The sequence below is a fragment of the Cygnus olor genome, chromosome 4 (assembly GCF_009769625.2).
Source record: "Cygnus olor isolate bCygOlo1 chromosome 4, bCygOlo1.pri.v2, whole genome shotgun sequence".
Lineage (NCBI taxonomy): Eukaryota > Metazoa > Chordata > Aves > Anseriformes > Anatidae > Cygnus > Cygnus olor.
In genome coordinates this window covers 37,212,467-37,237,599 of record NC_049172.1, presented here as the reverse complement: position 1 = coordinate 37,237,599, position 25,133 = coordinate 37,212,467, and the positions used below count along the sequence as shown (strand labels likewise).

At 43.6% G+C, this 25,133-nt stretch overlaps 1 protein-coding gene across 5 annotated transcripts in view; it reads right to left on the bottom strand.

Moving 5' to 3' along the window:
- The window catches only part of MAML3 (mastermind like transcriptional coactivator 3), a 222,218-nt gene that overhangs the window by 186,009 nt on the left and 11,076 nt on the right, over window positions 1–25,133 (bottom strand). The window lies entirely within an intron of this gene.

Sequence of the window (25,133 nt, the reverse complement as noted above, 5' to 3'; positions counted from 1 at the left end):
ACGACTGCTCCCTTAACAACACACAGTATCTGCCCGTCACGTACCAACAGACACAGAACACCCTCCGCTTGTAGTTTTCTGGAAGGACGTTAGGTCTTCTCTAAGCCAGCCTAATTAATTGTTTTAGTATCTAGCACTACCATCTTCACATACACAATCCCCCTTTATACTGCATTCTCAGAGAATTATGCTATCTGAACAGCAGACAGCATGAACAATAGACAAAACAATTGCTTCACTGGTTAGGTTATGAGGGCTGTGCTGGGTACTCCCAACTGAGATAGACTATGGCCTTGGCTGAGTGGCACTAATTATTTGAATGCTAAACTAGAAAAAGCAAGACAAACAGCGCTGAAATCCTGGACCACGGAATACACAACAAATACAGCCGGTTTCCTTTCTGCCTGCCCCATGTCCCTGAACAAATACGAGTCAGACAGCATGAAACTCCCAGCTCTGGGGTGAATAATGAATATAGTCTTCTAGAAGTCCAAAATAAGAAAAACATAGGCAGAATTGAAACAAAAAAATACAGGTTTTGTTTGTTTATTTTTGTTCAATTCACACAGGACAAAACACTGTTCTTTTGGGACTATAATTTAGTGTTGCATCAGAGGCAGAGCCCTTTCTCATGCATGCACATATCATCTGAAACAGCTGAGAAGGCATACATTTCAGTTTCCCTCCCACCGGTCAGTTAATTTAATTAACAGTAATCAGTAATTGTTCCAGCAGGCAGAAGTAACCTGCCTATAACTTACATCTTGACAGCAATCAATTAGATTTCCAGAGGCAGACAGCACTCGCCTATCTTGGAACCTAATTGAAGCTTGGGTACCTGGCACCTACTGGGCTATATTTCAGTTTCAGACTTAGCCTCTCTTCCAAGAGAGCCCTCCCCCCCATCAGTCTCTTATTTTGTGGGTTACCAGCTTCTTTTGCTTCAAGTTCCACACCACCATTTTCTGCTCTTGTATGTCTGCTCTTCGTCTCCCACTTACCGTCTACTGTTGAAACCTTAAGCTACGCTACAATGAAGATAAGCTGTAGGATATAACTAACACAGATTGATTGATGTAGGACTCTAGCTTGAGAAAAGTGCTCTCTTTACCCAAGCTATCTGGACTAAAGTCGCAGGCATAAGTGTCTGTTACAAACACAGACTAAACGTGCAATGACGATCTAGCTGTCCAGTGCTATTACTCTATACACTTCAATGGACTGGAATAATATTTTGCAACGTAGCACTGACAAGAACTAGGCCACCCTCAGAGGAGTCAGCAACCGAGAATACAAGTAATGGTGACCTCCGCTGCAATGAAGACAGTCTGAATATTGGTCTCTAATTAAAGCTTCTTTCACCTGTTACTCTAGTTCTGCAGAAAGAGGATTAGGTGCAGGTGGAAGATGTTGATGCTTAGGGATCACACTAAGGCTGTGAAGGCAAAAGAGGCACCAAACAGAAGTCTCTGCTACATGCTTCAACTCCCTCACTGCCAACGTGTTCCACTCAAGCAGTGCTTATTACACGTAGCAGATAAAGCATTTCTTAAGTCCCAATAGTTCATGCATACTGACAAACGAAGAAGAGATGCCTTAACAACTCCAATTCCCAAAAGCAAAGAAGCACTAAACTGTACATTGTAAACTCTATTAAAAGAAAATTAAGGATGTAAAGTCAAACCTTGGCTCAATGCAATTTTTCACCTTCCCATACAAATTGGTTGCTGTATCTGTGATGCTGTAAATGCACCAAGACACCTCTTTAAAGATTCTCATTTTTGTTGTCCCAAAACATATAATTCAGAGACAATGCTCCTGGTTTTCATCATCTACTGTCTCAAAGAAACTCAGGAAAATTATCTTTTCCTAGCAGATAAAAGTCTGTAAGTACTTCCAAATCTACCATATATGGTACATCAACCATTGTGGAAGAACAATTCCAGCACTGTTATTCTGCTTTAAAATACTTCATTCATTTTCAGACCTGGTGCCTAAAAGTCAGACTCCAGAAGTTCCCAGAAGTGCACGTGGACGCTTAAACAAAAAAAAGTATTTGCCTGGAGAAGCGTCCGTCCCACCTTTGGCAACGGAGAGGCAACAAAGTTCAGCATTCTTTTCTCTTGCCTTGCCAAGCAGTCTGGCTCCGCAACAACCATCACAAATGCTCTCCAAAGTGGCACTGTGCTTTTGTTTGGTTGGTTTGACTGTATCGCAGATCACATTCACTCTTCTCCAGCTCTCCTCTGTCTAGGAAGCTACTTCTCTTCATATCGAAGACTATTTCATAGCCTCTCTCTTCCTCCCGTCTCCCATTCAGGCTCTTACCTCTGATCTGCGCGTGGCAGACACCAACCCCTCTCCGCTTGCTATACTGTCAAACAAATCTCTTCAAGCCCTTTCACACGCTCTCCTTCGTGCCTGTCAGAGTCTCCCTGCAAACTTTTGTAATTTTCCTTCCAGTTCCTGCAGCGTTGAGACGGCCCTGAAAGCTACGCTGCCAACGCACCAAGACCACTGCTGTAACGTTGTTCCATGTCCTGTCACCGCCGCTTCGCTCTCCGCCTGCTATCCATCTGTTGCCTCTTTTCATACCTGCAACAACTGTCTTTCCGTACTGCTCCTATAACACAAGAGTCCAGGGCTTTGGCTAAGCTCTTAGTGCTCTAATAATACAAGAAAGTCAAGAGCAGCAGCAACAGGGAAACTGCAGAAAGGTTTAATAGGTTTGAACAGTTTCAGCATTAGCTTGTGGGAGCATATGTGAGCCCTGTTATCTGTGTGGGCCTTCATCAAAAGATAGCTGCACAAAAGCTTCAGAACTCATCACCATCACCTCCTGTACCACCTGGGCAGAGGCCGTTTTACCTTTCTTCCGTTACTGCTAGAAGGAACAGGAAAACTCTGCTGCTGGATTTCTTCCGCCTGCTCCCTGAGGCCAGGTTTGTTTTCTTCTTCAGCATATTTATTATTTCCTGGACTGTGCAAGGCTTATTCCCAAACAGACGGGAACGAAGAGCTGCTGACCCCAGCAGATGATAACCCAAAGGCATGCGGAGGACCCCTCGAGCTAGCGAGACCACTGCCCGCTGAAGCCCAAGCCTCAGTTTGCACACCTGAAGAGAGCAGAAACTCTCAGAGACGCAGAACGGTGTCAGCCCCGGCAACGGACTCTGTGACTGCTGCATCTTCATTGCAATTTTTACCTTTGCTAGCTATATTGAAGCCAGAATAAATCACGCTAGCCTGTACCGCAATGACAGCTTCTTGTTAACATGCGAATAGCTCTGGCTTTCCTCTGGCTGGCCCTACGCCTGCACTGACCAGCAGGAGCACGCACTTGGAAGCGCACGCGCCGATCCCCTTTGTCTCGTGGCACGGCCGCGCTCAGGCTGACAGCGTGTCCACGTTGGCATCGCTGGCAGAACAAAGGAGACAAAGGCTGACACAGGAGAGGGAGACCTGGCTGGGCTTCTGAAGACGCAGAGTGGAAAAAAATAAAAATCAAACTTTGGGAAAGGATGCAACTGGACCAGGAGTACCTTTGAAAGAAGGCTGCCCACCTGGCATCCATGAAATTGAGGGCTCACCATTCCTAAAAAGCAGTCTTTCCTCACTGTTTTGTGCAAGAGAGCATGGCTCTGGTTAGTGGAGGCAGACCAGGGGCTCCTTTCCCATGTCAGTGCAGCCAGAGCAACCGACGTGCGCATTGCATTGCCTTATCTCTTGCAAACAAGCTAAACTAGGCTGAGCTAAGTGCGCAGGGAAGTGCACTAACCAGGAGGGGATTTAAGGCTCCTGGCACCAGGCACAGTCACTTGGTTTAAGTGGCACATGTCTTAGCACTAAGGCTCATGCTAAGCAGCTGCGAGCAGACAGGAAGGCACACTGCATATGACCCTGCATTTAACACAGGGTATCACATCTGCTCCAATACAGCCATATACTAAATTATCTCAGAGGCTAAAAATGCACATTAGGGAATTAAATATCCCATCTTGTCCTCCTCACCCCATCCCCAAGTGCCCAGAACGGCCTTTGTAAAGCCTCATCCTCAGACACACCTGACGTGCCCTTATTTCCAGCACTATCTAACACACAAGGAGCATTTCCTGGCAGACAAAAGGCTGCATCTTCACTCCAAGCCGTGCACAAACGGAGGAGACGCAGAGAGCAGACTGATGTGCCACTTCGGTCTCTGTCTGCACAACATCAGAGCCGAAACTTACTTCTATCCACCCCATTAAAACAGGTATCACGCCGCATTCATCCGGGTGCTACTACAGCGAGAGACATCTTCATCAGCTGAACTAAAACTGCACCAATGACTCCTGCAAATGCCATTGTTCTTCGGCACATGATTTCATTACATAAAGCCTGCCCACTGAGCAGCGTGTTTGGGGGTGGCAGGAAGGAGGGGGAGGGAGGCTTTAAGCAGAGCAGGGAGGGGAAGAAACCCTCCGAGATCCAAAATAAATGATTCTTGATTCCCAGGGAGGCAGGAAACGCAGCTCACACCCAAACACAGACACTCCTCCATGGCAGACAAGCATCCTGATGACTGCTGGCTTTGTTGTTGCCACAGGAAGCTCCCCCACCCCGCTCCACAGCGGGGACTGCGAGCGGCAGCCACCCATGCTCTCCTTGCCGGCTTCCCTCGCCCAGCCAGCGGCTGCCGGACGCGCTGCAACGCAGCTGGCGCAGGAAACATCTCAGGGATGCTTAGCGAGTCGAAAGGTGCTGCAAGTACCTTTTTTTTAATCCACGGCACTGACAGTGAACAAAGTATTGCACAGAATATTTCCTGTGGGTTAACACAGCAAGCAGGATAGCACGAGACTTACGATGCTCCACCGCACAGGTCCTGGTTTCTTTCTACTAATAATGTAAAAACAACGTGTACTGTTGTAAGCGCGACAACCACAGCGCTGCTACAGCTTGTTTGTGCTGGGATTGATGGTAAAGTGGTTTCCTATTAATTATTTACATCCAGCATTGTATCCCAAAACCTGAGGATGGAATAATAGTATTTTTGTTTAGTTATTTTGACCTAGAGTATGATTAAATTGTTTTCGAGAACCAGGACTCTGATTTTTCAGAAAAACTGTGATATGAAAACACTGCTGACTTTCAAAATAGAAAGCAACCCTATCCAATGCCTTTTACAAGGCACGTTCTCTACCAAGCACTAGCTGCAGCCACTATTCTGAGCGGAAAAGACGACAGAAAACCAGGAGGAATCTGTCATTCCGCAATGAACAGCAAACTTGATCAGGATCCCTATCAGACTGAAATCTGTAATCTGTATTGTCCATTTCCCTCCTCCTCTCTGCATGAGCACAGATGGTCAAAACCTTACAGCTAACCCTGAGCAATGGATAATGAGGTAATAACTCTGCCCAGCCTACAGCCTCCGTGGTTACTTCCAAATTAACATCCAAACTGCATTATCAGATTCACAATGCCAGAAACAAGACTCTAGCTCAGCAGCCAGACCATCTTGTTTGTCAGGAAATGGTTATAGCAGCTACATTTCTGCACTTATTTTTGTTCTTTAAAGTTGTGTGCAGCTACTGTAAACATACACATCAAACCATCTCTATGTTCCAGCTTCAAGAGAAAAAGAACAACGAAAACCACTGAAAAGAAACAAAAACAACCTCCTCCTACCCAGACTTTTCCTGAATACTAATGCTAAAACTATTACAAATGCTAATTTGGTACCAACAACCTATGATTAAAAAAACAATGAAGCACCTCAAGCACATGAATTAAGGCATCATCTTAAAATACGCTCTTTTCTTCTCAAGCTAGAAAACCCTGGTATATACATCTGGGGCTTTTTTGCTCTCGATGATCTCAAAACTATATTAAAGATGCAGGTCTTTATACAGGATAATCTAATGCATTTGGGGCATGAATGAAAGTTAAAGACACCGGGATACTTTTGAAGAGAACCACAGATGAAGCCAAAATCTCAGTTAAAATGCTCTCTATCAGCAAACCTATGCTGAAGGCAATCTCATGGATTACTGGGGATGCCTATCGAGTTACTCAAGTACCATTACCTAACATTCGGCACTTGATAAAGTACATCACTGCTTTAAATATGCTTTCGGTCCTTAAAGTACTTAAGTAGTGGCAAGGATGTACCTCCGCAATGCTTCTGAAGCAAAGATCTTAACATTTATTAACACTAATTTATCTTTACAGTCCTCGTTTCATCTCAGTTTTAAAGTGCAGGAAACCAAAGCTCAAAGGGCTTCATGTTCTCCATGTTGCACTGCTCATCAGTGGCAAAGCTGGGAACAGAAACCTTAGTGCTCAAGTCCTTTTCACGTGCTTGAGAGTGCTCCCTTAATTCTGTACTTAAAAAACAAACAAACACCTCTCCTCTTGCAAATATAGTAGCCAAGATTAGAGAGAAGGAAGAACACGTTGCTTGCCCAGAGCCATGCATTGAACTGAAGGACCTCCTTTTAACACCCCATCCTTCACTTTAATCTAAAACACTGAAACCTTAGAACAGAGGCACAGACCTAACCTTGGTCAAGTCACACGCATGGTGAAAAAATCAGTTACCAAAAAGGGAAAGAACCCAGGAGGTCCTCCACTTTCCTTTATACAATGTGTCTTTGCCAAACCTTGTTTTCCTTTTTTGCAGATTCATTTTAAGTATTAAAAAAAAAAAAAAAGCACCAAGCCAGGAAGTTTTAAAATACTTTATTCTTTAAAACCTGAAAATTATAGCCACATCAGATTGATCATGCTTTCCAACTGATAAAACCAAGGTATTTACAATGGTTGGCTGATGTTTTCTGATTCACAATTCCACACCTCAGCAATGCCAACCTCACTGCTGACCACTAGGCTTACCCTAAAACCTGTTCATCTCAATTATGATGTTTTTTGTGCTTTTCTGTTCATGATATTGCGAAAGGTTATGTGATTCCAAGGGTGGTGATAGAAAAAAAAACACAACGCTTAGCCACGTGCATAATCAGAAGCATTCCTCCAAATGCTTGCCTTACTTTTCAACTTTACTTTTTCAAGCAGTTTTAAACTTCAGTACTTCCAGTTTCTGAGAGGTTTGGGTTCTTTTTCCTCAAAAATGCTTCCTGCTGCATTGGAGATCATGAGGCATACCTTTTCGGGGCAGGATGAGTAGAAGAGTGGGGCTTGTCAAGCGTTTGCTACCTCAGAGAAGAAGCCGCTTTCCTCCTCGCTGTGTTAGACTGCCAAACAGCAGCTGGTATCAGAGTAAATGACAAGTAGGATATAATGCTGGAGACCAAATTCTATTCTGTGTGCTCTCTGAAGCACTGCTGATTTTTCCATGTACAGTTTAGCCAAAAGAGAGAAGACAGCACAAATTTATGCTTCAGATAGACCACCAGTAGCGTATCTGAAGTAATACATAGCAGACTTCAAACAACGGAGGCAGGCAAATCTTCCATAGGATCTCCCGTAACTCCTGACAAAGTAGTATTTCTACCTCAGATCAGAATAAACTAGCAAGACCAAAATCACCTCAGAGGCACCCAACTAAGATCCCATGGACCCAGTATTACAGTAAACAAGTACTTCACACTTCATTAGAGTTTACCTTTTTTTTTTTAAACCACCATTTTCATTATTCTCTTTGCAAAGACTTTGTCTCCATTAAAGAATGGAGGCAGGTCAATATCTAGAACAAGGCAGAGACACTTAGCAAAATTACACAGATTAACTAATTTTAATGTCAGGAACTACTACAGATCTCGGCACTTGGAGAGGCACTATCAGCTGGAAAGGGAAAGGGGTGAGAGTCACAAGGTATCTGCAACTTCACGGAACAAGACTACAAACCCATTAGACAGATAACTGCTCTGAGAAAGAAATTACTTCACTGCAAATCTAATAGACAATTTCTGTAAGACATCTCGAGTTTAAGATGCTATTTCTCAGTTTAAGTTTTCATATCCCTTTAATCTCTCTCCACCTGGGCAGCCTTCCGCCAGCAGTTGCGGCGCATTTCCCTCCGTTACCGCCCGGGTCCTGGCGTCTCATCCAGCTGTCAGCTGGAAGCATTTGCCTTTCTGCCCATTTCTTTTCCATCTAAGCCTAACGCTACCATCATCTCGACTTTGAGAAAGAGGCAGAGACATAACGAAGACATACATTTGTACATATTTTCCCCTTCGAAATTGTTTTTGCTCATGAGAAGGCATAAACACTCCAAAGAACCGTCCCCGAGCCATCTCCAGCGCTCACAAAAAGCTGCTTTTAAAGCTGCCTAGCTGCCTTCCACCTGATCCTATAAACACTGCCGGCAATTTCCGCCCCCCCCCCCGCCCCGTGCCTCCAACATATTTTCACTTAGCACCAGTTTGATGTATAAGATCTGACAGCCAGGCAGTTATAGGCCACCTGCATCACTGTCGCCATGACAACAGTGAAAGACAATCCATGATCCCATGCCCTGGTCACACGTTTCAATACGGCTTATCTGTCCAAAGCCACTGAGTCTAATGGAAGAGAGTAATTACAATCTTCCACTCATTGTCAAAATTCTCGCCATATAACGCTCTTCAAAATTATTTCATTCCTCTCACATGGCTGCTTCGCAAAAATAATAATAAAAACTAAACCACACCCAAACCGTAACGAAAGAAGCCGTAAGTGGGTTTGGGAGGGAGGGAGGGGTGGAGGGAGAGGAGGAGAGAAGAGAGAGGCTGTGACTGATACAAAAATGTAGCAGTGTGAGCAAACTGTCTCTCTGCAGTGTTAAGGACTAATCAGAAGGAGAGGAACGAACCAACCACCGAGAGGGATAAATGAAAATCTCTCTTCTATTCGTAGAGCATCACTTAAGATCCTCTCGGCTTTGCACCAAAGGTGAAGAGAAGGTATCAGCTGCCCTCTTTTTCCCCTCCCCTTCCTGGGAAACTTCTTCCTATCAAAACGAACGTGCCCCATAGTGCACCGTGCAGCAGCCCAGCTTCGCTGAGCAGCATGGCTCCTCAGATGAGCGCCACTATCAGTGGGACAGGGAACCCTGTGCCAGGGACAGCGAGTGGCAGCTCCTCCTCCCCATTTCACCTCTTCGACAAAGTTCCCAGCTATCCCCACATTTTCATTTTAAAAGCAGAGATGCAGGGAATAGCCTCACAGTTGCGTGCCTCCTGATCGCCGTCCCTAAAAGATCACCGTGTGCTTTCCATTTCCAGTGGAGAATGCCAAAACGTTATTCCTTTGTCCACGGCCACAGCCATGATTAGGATGGACTGATCAAGCACTTTGCCCCGGCATAGGAGGTCAGAGGAAAATGAGACTCAGTTTGCACCTGCAGAAGGGGGACATTACTGCCCTGCCTCGTAGGGAACTGAGAGGACTGCCACGTTACAGACTGCAATGTGGCAATGGCAAATGCCAGCAGCACCTACTTTGAACCATGGCAAATGTCAGGCAGCACGTGTCCTGGCCCCTCATCCCATGCTGGATATGAATGCAATACCTTCTGGCAGAGTTTATTCCTGGAGGACCAGGTCACAACTGTAATAAATGAGAGAAGGTTTGCCTTGTGCTTGATGCTCCGTGTCCCAATCCTTCCTGCTCCTCCAAGCACCTTCACACAAATCGGTCAAAATGTCAAAGCCCCAGTTCAGTTGGCATGCAATGACTCTCGGGTTAGTAAATTACTACAAATCAGAGACAGACAGACAAAAAGATGCAGTAATTTATTAGAAAGTTTCATCCACCGGTGTCCAAACCACACTAGTAAACAGAAACGTCAGCTGACCGCCCATTTTAGAGCCATATTTTTAGCTGGATGCTTTAGGCCGCAGTGTCAGCGTCGGGACCTGAATGCTCCATTCACAGCCCTACGTGCGCCCGCCATAGGCTGTTGCCATGGGTCGGCCGGCACACAGTAACGCGACTGTGTGCTTGGGCCCCCGGCTCCTAACTCTCAGCGCCCGAGCCACAAGGTAAATAAAAAGCCAGTCTTTTTTGGTCTGTACTTACAAGAACACAAAGAGGTCTGAGGACCCTCAGCCCCAGTGCAGTCCAAGCATGCCCCTGGATACTGGTGTTACCTCCAGCAGTCATGGCAAACTTAAGGAGAAGCAACACTGAGATCTCACCAGCACCTTTTTAACACGTGATCCAAACCAAATGCTGTAACTGAGGCATGCAATAGCATCTCTACACTTCTGTGGAGCTGTGCCTCCCTTCCCAAGCACGAAAGGAAGGCTGCACCAGCATGCACCCTCTACCCACCCAGAAGGGCGGCCATCCTGCGGCCGAGCATGAGAGCCAATGCTGCCCATGCCAACCACGGGGTCGCTTTGGAAGGGGCAGCAGATCTGGCCTGCCAGGAGGCTGAGCCTACAGAGCAGAGCCCACAGAGCATGGGCCGTGCGGTCTCTGCTGACGACAAGTAGCCAGAGCCTCGCTTTCACCCCGCACTCTTCAGACAGCGGGACAGACTTTTCCACTGGCGTAAAGCAGGCACCTCGGCGGACTTGCACCAGCAGAGCCTCTGGGCCAGGGCTGCTATCGGCAGTGCCCCCTACCCCTTCCTTCTGGCACTGGTTCAGCACTATCTCAAAGGGAAGGGTGCCACCTACAGCACTGCGAACAACTCTTCCTCCAGCACCATGGCTTTTCTTGGATGTCTCCCAACGAAGAATTAAGCAGGTCCAGCCACCTGAAATGGAAGCTGGCCGATTCTTCCAAGACCAAGAGGTAGAACTTGTCCTCAAACTGTTTTTTACTTTACAGATACAGAGGTATGGTGTCTCAGACAGATTCCTCATCTATATCCCCTTCATGTCTTACTGAGTATTTTCCTCTACTACTACACTTGCATGTCAGTACTATCAGGAACACCGCATTAGCTTAAAAAACAGTAGTTAGGCAGAGCATCAAACATGCTTTACTTCAGAACTTCTTCAAAGAAGATTTGACCCCAGCCCCTCAAGCTTATGAGCCAAATTCCTTTTCCTCCCTTCCATGGGAAGGATCAAGGCAAGTAACAGATTTTCACTCTTGTACGAGCCACAGATTCGTGTCTTTTGGAGTTCCTGCATGTATGACATCTGACCTCTGAAGAGGTATTAGAAGCGAGGCGCCGCTTCCTGTTTTTAATCTTGCTAAAGCCCTATTAATTCATACGGGGATGCATAACCAATAGGCTAGAGCCTGAAAACCAATTCTCTCTCTCACAGAAGCACGCCGGCTCTATCCGTCAATGCTAATCTGAGATAAATATCCCTGTGCAGAATACACAACAGGCACGCTGTCCAGAAGGAAGACAAAGAAGTTGAATTCGTCTGACAGAACCCACCTGCCATTGTTAATGAAACGGTCAGCAAATTAATAGGTATCCATAGCCATTGCAAAAACTAAAAGAATAATCCAGTAAACCACAGCAACAGTTCAGCTAAATATAAGGATTAGGTTCCCTTTTCTTCATGCTCCAATTTTTATTATGCAAGAATTTTTCTAATTATTACAAATTTGCAATGAAATGTAAGCTCTGGTCACAGTCAAGAATCTACAGTCAGAAAACAGGAAAAAAAATCAGAGTTAATGATCTTTTTAATAGCTTGAAAGAATAAACTGTTCCATTCATAACTACCCAAGTGTTCTCCCTATGAGGAGTTGAGGAATGGCCAGTGAGCCAAGGACCACACCAGCATGCTTCACTGAAGCTTGATGTGGTCAGCAGACATCTCGTCTAGCAAGTTCTAGCAGAGTCTGAAAACCAAGGATACCACGAGGCAAAAGGCAGTGCCTAAGCGCCAGGCAGGCAGCACATCTCCATACTTACAGGCCTGTGCTTGGGGACAGGCCAGGAGGCAGCGGGATAGACACACGCTGCCACCAGCCAGGACCTCTGCCAGCACTGCATACAACTGGCCCGGAGCAAGAAGTCGCACGGGGAACAGGCCAGGAAAGGTCCCAAGCCTACCTCTGCACCAACCCTGCCATCCCGGCGCCCCGTGCCCCTGCCGTGGCCTGGCAGGAGCAGCAGCTGGGAAGGCCTGCCTCCCTCCTCCTCGCCCGCCGTCAGACACGGGGCCTCTGCGTGGCAATGGGGCTCTCATTCCCTAGGGCTCGCTCATGCCTGTAGCTGCCACGAGGATCCTGAGGATCCCAATCCTTGTAATGTGTGGCACAGGGGGAGGGGAGGGCAGGGGGACCGCCACAGGCGCTGCTTTGGCTGGGATCTCATGCGTGCACACCAGAGACGCCGTCCTCGCTAACGGTTTCACGCTGCGGCTCGCTGGCGAGGAGCCAGCGGGAAAGGCCAGATGGAGAAGAAAGTCTGGTGGCCTGGCAGCGGCGACCCAGCGCAAAAACACCAGGGCAGAAAAACAAACGCCCGACAGCAAAACTGCTCCTCTTGTACTCTTCTGAGGCATTTGGCCTGTTTTCACCCTCCCTCTTACTCTCGCAGCTAACAGCCAAAGACTTTAAACCCATGAGGAAACCGCTCAAGGAGCCTCTAGCCTTCACAAGAGCAACATCCCACCAGCCAAACTGGGGGGACACATTGCTCTGAAAATTTTATATAACCTCTCATCTATGTGGCTTCACATATATACATACATATAATATTTATAGCTATTTATGTATTTTGGCTTCCTAGCCTTTATATGATGAACGCAGTAAGCAGGAGAAAAAGAAAAAAAACAGAAATGTGAATCATACTCAAAAATGGGGGGAAACACCAGAGAAACACCATCAGTGACCAAAGAGACCCACACCTATACATCGTGCACTTCCTCATCTACCACGTTGCTCCTCCGTCAGCATGGGCATCTTCAGCAGGCAGTTCAAGGCAGCTGCAGGCCACTGTTGTAGCTGGCAGCATGCTGAAGAGGAGGGATGGTACTCGGCACCTGCTTTGCCAAATGAGGTGCTTTCAGGCAAGAAAAATACCAGATACGGATGTATCTGCACATTTAGTACTTGCATACAGTGACTGGTTCTGTATTAACAAGCCACCATGCTCATAAACATCAAGTCAGATGTTCAACTGAACAATCACGTTCAACTGGACATGTCAGTTAGCCATCTCCAGCCTCATTGTCAATGCACGTGTTAATGAGTACCTAACTGCATTTTTGTTCTGGTATTTATTTATTAGCCTCCCAGGCTTAATTTATTCAGATTCATTTCCATACAGATGCAACATCCTGTGCTCATAACCGCACTGGTCTGCTAGGCTTTACATCAACCCAACATCAACCTTAGTCTGAGGGACTTTGTTTTTTAAATTAAACAATAGGACTAAGTTTAACCTCTTACCCTGTAGATTTCTGTATATATCAAAACCTCACGAGTCCAGGGGTGTGTGGGCTTGCCAGCTTGATGCAGCATGCAGAACCAGTGCTTTGCAGCAGCTGGGACTAATCCCACCAACACTTTCCTAGTTCATTTCACCATAAGCATGTGCTTCTCACACTGCTGGCCTCCTGCTGAGACCAAGAAACTTACCTACTTCAATGAGACCTGTCCTAAGAAGGCTTCTTTTGCAGTATGACTGATAGATAAGGACTTAGAGGAATTAAATCCCCTTTACTACTTCTTTCTCAGATGTGTATGAAGGATGGTTTTGCCGACTGCAGTATAAAAAGTGTATTCATTAACCTACTGTTTTGGACATCTGGTACTTGTACACAGTCTGGTGAGCCTCCAACCCCCACGTAACTTTAAATCAACGCTCAGTCTTTCCTCAGAAATAAACAAAAGAAATCCCCTAACAGATCTTCACCTTCCTGAAAGGCAAGCCACAGCATTCCTTCCCTATCTCCCTACGGCAGACATCAGACCAATCCTAAAGAATATACGTGAGAAGGATTAATAAAAATGCTTCCTTTTCTAAGATAGAACAATTAACAGATCTGACCGATGAAAGCAGACTATTTCACAATCAAAAATTCTCAGCAGTGACCATTCCTGTATGTCAACAAGTAAACTAATATTAGTTCTAAAGAAAGCCACAAATCACAATCAACCGTGTCTTTTGAAGTGAAGCCTGTCTAAAGGGAAACACCTACAATGTGAACCTGGATGCCTTTGCTAATGAGTAATGAGAGGTATTAAATTACAGGTTGCCACAGACACCTCCCCTGGAAAAGCCCAGCTTTTACCGAAGGTGAAGACTTACGCAACAAGCTACTAGCTCTGAAGAAACCAACAAAGCATTCTCTGTAAATCAGTACTACTTCAAACTCCTCTAGAAATATACCGTGTTTTATTCTTTCTTAGTGAGCCACAGTTTGTAAGGCTATGACCCTAAATGTTCATAACTAAGTCTACTTGTTTAATTTCTCTTTCCACCCTGATTTAATGAACGGTTAGATACCACAGTCGCAGGAGCCATTGCTTTCCTCCTCTCCTTCTGCTTCCTTAATAGATTGCCCTCGTAGTGAATTTTCATATTCCTCATTAACACTTCTCATGTTAAACTCTAATCCTGCAGAGGTGAGAGTACCGAATCTAATCTCTGCCTGGAACACCTTCTGCTGGCCCACAAAACCTGCTCCAGGTCTTTGCTGGATCAGGCCCTCAGACCAGATTAGCTGGGAGTTATCATGCCTACCAGTGCCGAGAGAAAACTCTACGTTTAACTGAAGTTGAAGTGTTTTCTAGCAAATATGGAAGTAATTTTTCACTGGGGGTGGGGGAGTTTGAAATTTTTTTCTATTACTGTCTCTTTCAGTTACAGCATCTAAATAAAGTAATTAATATTAGATAGCTAGAGCATAGATTTACTCCACCACAACTGAGGTAGAAAAGATCTGGTCCAGACTTCATAGAAAGGCAAGATCTTTTGAACCAACTGTGAATACCAGTTGGATTTGGGTCACAGGAGGACTGCAAGTGTTCCAGATGTCATTAAATACAGAAATAAAACCTACAGGTATTTCTTAACAACCGTGATGCTTGGCAGATCATTTCTTATGCTACTCCATTACACACACATTTTTATTCCTACAAAAAAAATCCAATGGCAACTCATTTTTCTAGACTTCATTTTATGTAGAATATTGATGCAATGCGAGCCTGCAAAGAAAAGGTCTGGATCTGGCTACATTACAAATGTAACCAGGAAAAGGAGACCAGGCCACACACGTTTCTACATTAATCTGTTGCATGTCATCATTTTCCCATTTTTCCCACAGTCCCATTTTAGAAATTCTATATTTAGTCTACTAGATTTTAATCTTTTTCCATGGTCAGAAAGGAAAGGTTGGTCACTGAGATTTGCTAATTTTTTCCTAACCATAGATTCTGGGGGCCAGGGGAAACATATGCAAAGATATTTTATTGTTTTACACTTAATATCTAACTCCAAAGAGCAAAAGAGAAAAAAAAATGTTCTCATGTATGCATTTACAAATTAAAAGTGGGCCTGGCATTCCAGCAACCTCCAGCTAAGCACTTTCCAATATGGTCCATGACATTACATTGTGCAAACCACCCTGAAATTACTCCCAAAATACAAAGGTTGGTTCTGTCCATAGAAAATAGCATTTGCTAGATGATCTCTACTGAGTGCTGAACTGGCAACAGTACCAATTACATTTTCATTAGATAAACATAGATTTACATTAGCATTTTTGGCAAAACTGCATATCGTGCTATATATTATTACATAACCTTTAAACTATCTGATCATTTCAGTCAGTTCTTTTAACTGCAACCTCAAATTTTATGTTTTGTTGTTGCCTCTGCACACCTCCTTGCAGCACAGTGAAAATCTCATTAATTAAAACCACAACAAACCATGCTTCTTATTCACTCTGATCAATGTTGCATCCCAGGTGTGCAAGGTGCTTCCCAAACATAGTCACAGACCCCCTGTACAAGAACTTTCTAGGAAAGGTTAAAACCTCACCACTGCCCCTCTGCTTTCTAGTGCAGCAAGAACTATACCATCAGAAAAGCAAGATATCCGCCAAATATCTTCTTTCTTTTAATCCCCACATATATGCATTTCCACAAGGAGTTTTACTTCCAAACACACTCATATTTCCCACCCATGTCCATCTAAGGATAGACAGCTATCAGCAAAAAGTTTCCAGCAAATCCAACGCAGATTTTACACTTACTGGTGAACAAAAAATATCTCGATCTGTACTGATAGTTTTATTGTAATACACAGCTGAATAGAGACGATAATAATGAAGACACAAGGAAAAAAAGATGTATTTCAATGAAACAGGCTAACAGATACCGAACTGCAGCTGAACAATGCAACTTGGAAGCTCGAACTCACCTCTACTAGTACTTTAACCTTTCCTGATTACATTTGATTTTTTTCCTCTTTAAATGGCTAGTTTTCATGCCCTTAACAGTCTTGGCACTGAAACCAAGACTCTGGAGAAGATACCAGCATTTCACAACCCTCAAACCCACCTGCTAATTAACTCTAAACTGAACATTGTGGAATGAAATCTGGGGCATTATTTTTGAATTTAAACACAAATATATATATTTTTGCCACGATGTCTGCACAGTAGTTATTCAGCAGGAAGAAAAAAAAAGAAGTGCTTTCCAGAATCCTCCACCAAAGCAAGTTTGCACTCTAACACCTACTAAAACAGCAGACCACCACTTCACAATTCACATTTCAACTGCTGTATTTTACTTCACCATTTTATCTTTCTTACATGTTTTTGATATGTAAAACAACAAATGATTCTGAACTTGCAGCTGGCAAGTAATTTTTTTTCATTATGATAGCTCACAAAACACAGCTAACTTAGCTAAATAAAACTAATCAATTTACCCTGGTTAGCAGAACAGAGCATTCATTAAGTCTGTTTGCTCTAAAGACTGCTATGCACACCTTCACCACCTGGCATCTGAGCATGGACAAAGCCTATCTGATCTGGAGGACGGAGTATGAAAAGCACCATTTGCTCCTATGATTTCATGCTGAGGGAAACGGGACAGTGGGGGCCAGATCTTGATGTCCTTAGTTAGGAAAAAAATAATCTCAGCAAGGTCTCCCTGAATTTTAGCCCAGTAAAAATTAAAAGAACAGAACTGAAAACAGTAAAAACTTAAAAGAAATAAACTATACAGAAATAAGTTTCCTTGCGACACAAAATATTTACATCTGCATAAATTACATCTTTGTGCTTCATTACAATCTGAATTATACTGTTAAACTCCTTATTCTGATATAAGATTCACCAAAAAAAAATTTAAAGGTAGATATCTGAACTGATGAGCACAGCAAAGGAAGCACGTATAGATATTATATAGGCAGGGTAAATGACTCAAGATAGGAGGATGGAATAAGTGCAGCACTAAATGGTAGAGGCTTTAAAGCCCCATCCTGTTCCCACTTAGTTTGAAGACAGAATGCCTGATATAAATCAAGGTGATTTAAATTGCTGATTTTAATCAGGATTGAAATTACCAGGCAGGAAACCCTGAACGGAATAAATCAGTCTTTTGGCTTTTTTTTTTTTAATATATAATTATTTTTCTAGGGAACGGTCAATACCAACTGGTTGGTAACTATTAAAACATGTAACTTGACAACCCCATATGTCCTTTGTATTAAGTATGATACATTTTCTGGAAACATGGAAGGACTATGCAGCTGTACAAAGGCTATAGTACTTGCAAGACAGTTCCTCTCTCTCTTGAACTTTCTGCTGGTGATTGCTACAAAGTGAAATTCTATTAAAGCACAGCAAGCCACCTTTTCTTTTTTAAATTAATTTTAAAAAAATACCTTCAGTGTACCTGTTATGTAAGAAGAGAAGTTTATCAACTGGCTTTTCTCTGTATTTAAAGAAATTTAAAATTAGTAGATGCCTTGTATTTTGCCCTATTCCTATACACAGATGGGAAGCAGAAGTCTCCTCCTGCTCTCCCAAGAATCAGTTTTCAGGCTTAAAGGCACTAACTGAACAGAGTAAGCTCAAAGACACCATATCAGCCCAGAAGGTTCCTATTTTCTTGCTTAGGTATTTTAAAACAACTTTGTTCCAGATTTCTTCCTAAATGTTAGCCTTTGCTGATTTGATTTCCTTTAAGATTTCAGTACAAATATAGCATTTAGCTGCTTTTTTATGCTCGAATCATTTTAACAGGTGACAGTAAGTTTACACATAAGCCCTCTTATTTACACATCTAAATCGTGTTATTTTTATTTATTTTTTAATGTATTAACTGACTTCACAAATCTGAGTTATTAAGAACTGGATGCTTCAGGTTTCTGATTTTTATCCACCCTCATTTGAGGGGTGGGATAAAAAACAAAAACCAAACTCCAACCACCCCCCCCACACACACACGTCAAACAAGGGCCTGTGCAGAGAAGTAGAAATGAAGCCCTTTGCAGATGAGCATAAACATGACAACTCACAAAGGAGTAACTGCAGTTGACATAAGAAATAATAATCCCTATCCATCAGTTTATTCTGGTCAGTTCTGAACTATCCCTTTGGAATGCAAAAGAGCGACAACAGCATGACCTCAAAAACTGGGGGAGGAAGAGTGCTGTATGGACCTGAGGAAAAGCAGCGTTAGGGTACGATACTCCACATCTCAGTCTTATTTCAGAAGGAATTAGAGCAGTAAGACAAGACATTTTAAGTAGGTGCACTGCATGAAAATCCAGACAGAAAGCACATGCGAGGGGCAGCGATGCTGCCGGGACTGCTTCTTCACCGTGACAGGGACGATGCTACTGGAAATAGGAAAGAAACCCTTCAGACAGCTCTGTAGTGATCAACAGATATGACTCAATTTTAGCCTCCTTGTCTCCTCCTTCAGCTTGCAAGGAACAGGATCGTTTGTGACTGTAGAAAAAGAAGGCAGATTCTTCCTTTATCTGGGCTAATCTATTTTACTAAGTATGGCAGCAGTTCTTCGGAAAAAGACACAGAGTAATTGCTACTATTACCAGCATAATCCCTTCCTCTGTCTTAGATGAGAATTCTTCGCTCACTGCTTCTGTCAGTCTACTTTCTGGAGCAGAGGCTGAGTGAACAGGGCATAGTACAGCGTGGTCAGTTAACGTGCATACAGAAGCGGCCAAAGGCTACAGCACACAGGGAATCTGCAAGCCTTTGTCACAGGTCAGTCTGTGCCAAAACATAAAAAAACAAACACACAAATACTACATTATGTTGTTTGGTTTACAGCTGTTGTTGAAGCTCTCTCACTGCACGAAGTGCTGCCCACTGAAAGAAGCCAACCCGGAAAATTATGGAGTGAAAAAAATAAAATCAGAATATCAAAGGTGGAATACAAAAGGGACATGCATTTTGTACCAGCGTTTTAGCCCCAGAAAGAATTAGTACTTTGGCCATTGCTGTGATTTTACAAATCACATTTAAACATCTGGAACAGCTCTCAGCTTGATGGTCACCAACAGCACGTTATTTTATGAAATAACAATAATAAAGACTAATTCCAATCACTAATCCCAAGTTCGAAAAGTTACGCGTTACAAACCATCTTAGGCCCTACAGAAGCAGACAAAAGCAAGGCAATTCGCACAAAACCATCACACTATTGACGTGACAGCAGAGCTGGAAGGCACGTCAAGGCTCAGTCCCAGCAGGACCGTCCTGAGCCCTGCCAGCAGCGCCCCTGGATGCAGCCGGGCTCCCTCCTGCAGCTCCCGTGACACAACTGCGTGGGTACAAAGGAAAGGGGCCCGGGCCGAAGCGAAACAGATCTGCCTGGCGGCCATCAGTGCTGGTGGTTACACAACCCCGCGTGTTACCGGTAGCTTCACAGGACTCCCACAGGCTGGACGGCAGCCAGGACGACCTCTCAGCTATTTTCTGTTTCCTTTAGCTTTCAGAGAAGTTTGCGCTCTCTCTCTCGACTGACTGGATTTCTACCAGCGGGTAAAAGCTAAATAAATACCCAAGCTAGAGAACAAAAAAGAGTTAATATAAAACGTCCCTTCAAATTAAAGGGACTTCCTTTTACGTAAAGCCCATCTCTCGCTCAGGGCTGCCGACAGCACAGCAAGCAAGGGGTAGCACGGGCAGCACACACCTCCCACCTCCCGCTGCCCGAGCCCCCGCAGCCTGGGCAGAGCATGGCACACGAGCCCAGGGCTTCTTGCCAAGGCTTCCCCCTGCTCACAGTAGCGATCCCAAGGATATATATATATTTTTTAACTTGTGGGAACGGGCTCCAAGTATTATCCATTACAGTCTTGCACCTTGCAAGAGTTTTAATTCCAGACCAGTAACTCCGGGTCAGATTTCCCTGAGCCTGGATCATAGCAGCAATATTTTAAGAATAGACTTTTAATTTTCAGTTTTCGTAGCTGTTTTGGTTAATTCTTCAAGGCACCTAAAGTACTCACTCATACCAATGTACTGAACTAGTATGTGCTAGTATGGCAGATAAATGCTCTTTTTCCCAGCGCTTAATCACTCGCTAACTAACACAAACAGGTGTTACTGCCCCAAAACCACACAGCTGGCACTGCTGTGCCCAAGGATGCCCGAGGTGACCGAGATCAGCAGGCAGCTCTGCAGAAATGAGCTGGGCCAAAACTCACCCACAAACGGGGGCCCTTAAACAACTCCTCGAGCCCTTCAGCACCAGTTCTGACAGAGCAGCCTCTTTGGACTCGCCCTCACAGCAAGACGGAGCTGAATTATGCAATGAATGACAAACTCTCTGGAATCCATACTAAAGTTGGCTGGAAAAAAAAAATCCCCTCAGGTGTTCTGGCTCAGGTTCATCAACCATTATAGGATCAAATCACTTTATGGAAGAGGGCTCTGTCACCTCTACTAAGTAGTCAAGTCTGAATCCTCTTCCAGAGAGATGTCCTCTCCCAGAGAGCTCACTGAAAATGTCCATTACCTTGAGAAAAGACAGTCAAACAAGAAAGCCTCCTGTTTTTTTCCCCATTATGGTCTCCAGTCCATGACACACCTTGCTGAATTAGCCCTCCAAAGTCAGTGGCTATTTGCTCAAAAAATTCACGATTTACATTTTTGGGTTGTCTTAAAGAAATCCCATGGCCTTCATAGCTGCATGGTTCAGAATATACTTCTAACATCGCACCGAGTGAAAAAAGCTTCAGGAACCACCACTGGAAAGAGATTGCCATTCCTCCCTTCCCACACATCCTGCTCAATAAGATGTCTCAATCGCAGCCCAGTATTCACAAAAGCAGTGGTCCACCTCGCAGCCAGAGAGAAGAAAGCCATTGCTAAAAATATTTAAAATACGGCCTAGTTCTGAAATTTCATCTGCCATATGCAATTGAGCCATTATTGAGACAAACCCATGCGGTGGTAATAGGGGATACTGAACTGAAGCAGCCAGAAAAAACATGTTGCATAAACAGTGAGAGCTGTGCTGTGTTTTTTTGTTGTTGTTGTTCTTTTTTGTTCCACCACCACCTTCGGAAGAATTAAACTAACTTAGTCGTGCCAGGATGAAAGGCCTCTGCAGAAAAATGATTTTGGAGGAAATGAAGACTTTTTCCAATCACATAATTTTCTTGAAGTGACAGGGCCCTCCAATTCTTCAAACTTCCACCTTACAAATGGAAATTAAAAATATGGTCCCAGTTGTCAAAACACACATTTACCATAAATAAACCCATTAGTCACTGCAAGGTTCTCTCTATATGAATTATACTGTCTTATGAGCAATTTTAGTTTGAGGCTACCACACTGTAGAGACTAGCTGTACGTCTCTTCTCTGATACTTAAAAAACAAATACAACATCCTCTGCTACAAAGAACGATAGCCTTTGAGCAATGTGACATTTATTATTATAAAGCACTTGTGAAAATATGTTTTCTTAATAAAAATTGAACCATCAGTGGACATCATCTGAGCCCAATGAAACCCGTCAGATAGCGGCTGCACATAAATACACACACATTTATGAAATGTACGTACAGATTCACTGTGAGGAATTAGAAATGCAGTATTTATGTGGTGTTTTTTTTTTTTTTTTTTGGGCTTTTCCACCACCCAGACATAAAATTCACACACGAACACTGACAACCGTGAAGATTTGGGTCTCCCCTTGCAGGACAGCCACAGGTCTCTGCCACAGGAGCCAAAAGCGGTGCTCTAGTTTGCATTCCTAAAGCCTTTATCCTCTTTCTTTCAGTCAGAGCTCAGTCCACACACCTCAACAATTATTTGAATCCAATCTTTCCCAAACTTGCAATATCATCTTACATTTGCCATGCAGCTTTTAATGCCTGTGTCAGGAGTTCTGAAAAGCGTACAATTTGTGGATCCTTAGCACTCAGAGAGGGAGCAGGGGGTTTCCCAGCAAAGATGCAGATAATTTTCAGAAATTTCCCTTACTCAAATTGCTTTTCTTAACTGCCACTCAGTGTCACACGATCCCAGAAGTGTGCAGGCTATACGATAGAAATGACAGCTCTAGATTTCTAAATTCTAAAATAAAAGCTACAGATAGGGAGTTTGGGAACGCAGAGCCAGCACTTGTTGACATCAGATCAGGAAAAACTGTTACAAATAAAATCATCTTTATAAACACTCAAATATAAGCAATTAACTTTTTTTTTTTAAGCTTGCCAAAAAAAATCAATTTATTACAAGAACTAGCATAGTTCTCTATGCAAGTATTGGACTGGGCCTGTTAGTAGTAACTTCCTAAGACATCCCCCAAAATTTGTTCCAAATATTACCACCATGCTTGCACTCCTGTAATCTTCTCTGGACTGAACATCTCCATGGATATCTTTTACTCTCTCCTCACAAGCTCTGTCTCTCAGAGATGAGCTAAATGAAGTTAAATGGCCCTTTTAATACCCCATTATACAAACAATCCCTTCACAACACCACGAAGAATAAGAGATTGATTTATATCGATATTTACAGAACAACAAAAGGAACAGAAGCAATACATAAAAACACTGCTGTCAATAACGAGAGGAAAACAAGTATACTATTACTTACTATTACCAAAATACATGAGACCCTCTGTTCTCTCTGGGGGAAAGAAATGGGTCTCACTGGTGGGACGGTGCATCCTACATCCTAGGTAGGAAACTCAATGTATTCTCCTGTTCTCTTGCACCACTAAGCATCTGCAGCTTTCTTTGTTTTTACCTCAAGGCCAAACTCAAATTCTTGTGATGAAAGCAAATCAAATTTACCTAATCTGAGTACAGATACTTCCTGTACAGGTAACACATTGACATACAAAGCCTAATATGTATCTTCAGCACATTCTGGCACCCTCTGGGATGAGGAAAGGTAGCTCTGTGACATAAGGTCCCTTACTGAAGTTTCACCATTATGTAGTTCAGTAATTAAGTAAAGTTGTCAGCTCAGTATTATGGCTGAAACATTCAAGTACTGCATACAGAACTTATTTTTGTCATCTATCCAAATGCTAATAAAGTTTTCTCTAAAGCTGGAAAAGGCACCTTTTTGGATCATACAAATCCTATTACAAAGCACTCTCTAAAGAGCTTTTAAGGCATTCTTATGGAAAAATTTCAGTTGCTTTGCCTGAGATGGTAATGGCCCAAGTTGTGCAGGTCCAAGTAGGTCTGATGAAACATGGTATTAATTTTCAAGCTCACCTGTTTAACAGTATGCATCTAAATTAACCACCCCGATGACACGAAGTGCTAACCACCTGCTTCACACACCATGGCACAGACAGGATAGCTCAGCCAACGACAGGATACGATTATGTCTATGGCTTATTGCCCTGTCAAATCTGTAAATCTTCCTGAAAACCCTTGCTGCTTGGTAGCGTTGTCTGACCTCAGGGACAGAAGCTCATCCTCTCCCTTCCAAAAACAAGAGGCACTACCACCCAAGGGAAAGGAAATCTCTCATAGCCGTTCAGTAAAATAAGGCCTGCGGTGCACTCCTCAGCATTTCTCTCCAGATCCACCAGAAAACAGGAACACAGCCAGCCTCTGAACCACTGTGAACTACCTGAAATACTTTCCACTTGTTCCACTGGTTTGAGAAACATGCATTGCCTCCTACCTCCCACGGCAATCAAGTTTGGAAACTGGTTTACATTAGCAATGAATGGATACATCTAGGGAGAAAAAAATATATATATATTGAAATGTAGCTTGTTTTACCATGACAAAGTGAATCCATCAGGAGAAAAAAAAATACCACACCACTTAACCAACTTTAGAAGTGTGCAAATAGGATTTGGACATAAAGGACTTAAAATACACACATCTGTTTGTTACTAACGTGTAAGAAGTTACTTGGGCAATACCTTTCACGTGAACTGCTGCAGTCTGTTGGCAGCCTCCAAGACATACACAACAGGTAACTACGAAAAGCAACCCTGCTGTCTGCAGGTTTACATCTGCTGAGTAACTTTGTCATACAAATTCGTTATCCGTGCCACTGGAAACTGTTCCAAATTCCTCAGATCAGAGCAAAACCAAAACATCCGTCACCACCTAATTTAACTACAGTGCAGAAAATCATGTAGCACAACGCACTGTAATGCCCTCGCGGATTTAAGACCCACTTCCTCGGGTCTCTGCATTTCTGGTGCAGCTCCTTCCTGCTTCTCCTTGCAAATGGGAAGCACGTGGCAGCACAGCGGGGGCAAACTTTTGTACCTACCACTCCCACGACTGCTGTCCTACGATGAACAGGACAGCAGTCCTGGGAACACGGGAGCAGAGACATGCCACATGTCCCCATCAACGTGCTCCTGTCAGCATAGCAGGCTACAGGGATGCAGACCGTGCTCAGTGAGGATGAAACCTTCAGCACACGGCAGCAAGACACGACTAAGCACGTGGGAAGTGCACTGTTTTCCACAGGTAATAAAGCACTTAATTTCCCTATCCTCCCCATTCCCACTGCTGCTAGAGAGACCACGAATGGCAGATCTCGATGTGTAATTCAAATGCACTGAAGTTCCTCATTGCAATGGCTTCAAGAACTTCCAAGAAAAAAAAGCAGAGCGATCAGTGTATTTTTCCCTAATTTCATCCTCAGATTAAGAATGTAAATCCTTTTTAGGCAAATTTCTCCACAAGTTTCTAACTAAGCGAAACTGGCTTTGAAAATACGATATAAGCAACTAAGAACAGGATGGATATATATACATACAGGATATATACACACACACATTTTTTTTGTTT